This window comes from Mustela nigripes, chromosome 3 (genome assembly GCF_022355385.1).
Source record: "Mustela nigripes isolate SB6536 chromosome 3, MUSNIG.SB6536, whole genome shotgun sequence".
Classification (NCBI taxonomy): domain Eukaryota; kingdom Metazoa; phylum Chordata; class Mammalia; order Carnivora; family Mustelidae; genus Mustela; species Mustela nigripes.
Window position 1 is genome coordinate 134,634,634 of NC_081559.1, and position 1,458 is coordinate 134,636,091.

Genomic DNA, 1,458 nt, shown 5'->3' on the forward strand with positions numbered 1-1,458 from the left:
TTGGAAGACAAGCATGTGTTTTCAGTTTCTTAGCTTCTAATCCCCCTGCTGCAACCCATCCTCCCTTTGAAAGAGCAGGAAAACCATGGTACATAGTTAAGCCTGAGGATTCAAAAGCGATGATATGCACAAATTCACTATTTTCTAGGTACAGGAATGCATTAACATCTGTAAAAATATAAATACTATTCCTCTTAGGGAATTCCTGAGCATGAAGGTGTCCCTTGTTGTGTCTCACTGGTGAGGCTGAGAAGCTGGCCAGTCCCACACAATGTCCCCTTGGCCTCTCACCACTATGGCATACCTCATCCAGGACCCTGACTAAGGCCTTCTCACCTCCAACTAAGTGGCCACTAGCAGTGTTGTCCAGATGAAGAACGATCAAGACAAGATGCTTAAGAGGAGTGATGAAATCTTACTCCCATGTGTTAGAGAGGCTGGGGACACAGTACAGTTTGCAGAATATATTCAGCAAAATGACCCACTTTATAAGATGCAAAATCATTAAGAATGGTCTCCCATAGCAGCACTTAATTTCACATGCTGAAACGTGACTGGCTATCTTCAGAGTCGGACACCATATCATGGAAATCTCCTGCTGGCTGGCTATGATGAGCATGAGGGTCCAGCACTCTCTTACAGGGACTACCTGGCAGCATAGGTCAAGACTCCTTTTACAGCCTGCCCATGGCTGTGATGCCTTCCTGGCTTTCAGTATTCTGGACCTATATTACACACCAACTATCTCTTGTGAGAGGGCAATGGAAATTCTTGGGAAATATCTAGAGGAGCTCCAGAAATGTTTCATCCTGAAACTAGCAACCTTCCGTGTCCCACCCACTTGCCAGGGAGCTTGTTTTAATAGGCTCCTTTCCTTTCCTATTCTTTTGATGCTCGACCTTGCCAGATGATTAATTCACAATAAAACTAAATCTGGATAAGTTGGAAGAAAAAAAATCTCCCACATGGGGGATGGGTTTTTAGATTTTATCCCTTCAGTAATTTACCATTTTTCTTTTATAGGCTTTCCAAAATTAATGTTTTCTGTAGATGGATTTGTGGGTAGGGTTTTGCAACAACAAACGCAGCACAAAGATGTTGGTTTATTAATAACAGTCAACTGTTATTTTTCAATCAGCTGGATAATTCTTAGTGTTTTTAAAATAAAAATATTTATCATCAACTAACTCAGAATGACTTCTTCTCATTTATGTACCGTTTGTTATCATGAGAATGTACCCCATCTTGAAAAATTGCAAAGTAATAGGAAATAGACTCTCACCGTTGTAATCAGACTTTTATTCAAGTGTTCAACACCATTCACTGAACTCTTATTTATACTCTGCCCTGGGCTACGCACTGGAAATACACAGGTGACTAGTACATAGATTTTTATTTCAAGAATCCCAGAGTCAAGTAATATCCCAAAGACAAGTAAAAATAAACAAGTAATGTAAG

General features: G+C 40.3%; 1 pseudogene; it reads left to right on the forward strand.

Annotated features, from left to right (window-relative positions):
- The first annotated feature begins 280 nt into the window (after nt 1-280).
- LOC132014558 (proteasome subunit beta type-2-like) lies at nt 281-911 on the forward strand (annotated as a pseudogene).
- The last annotated feature ends 547 nt before the right edge of the window (nt 912-1,458 follow it).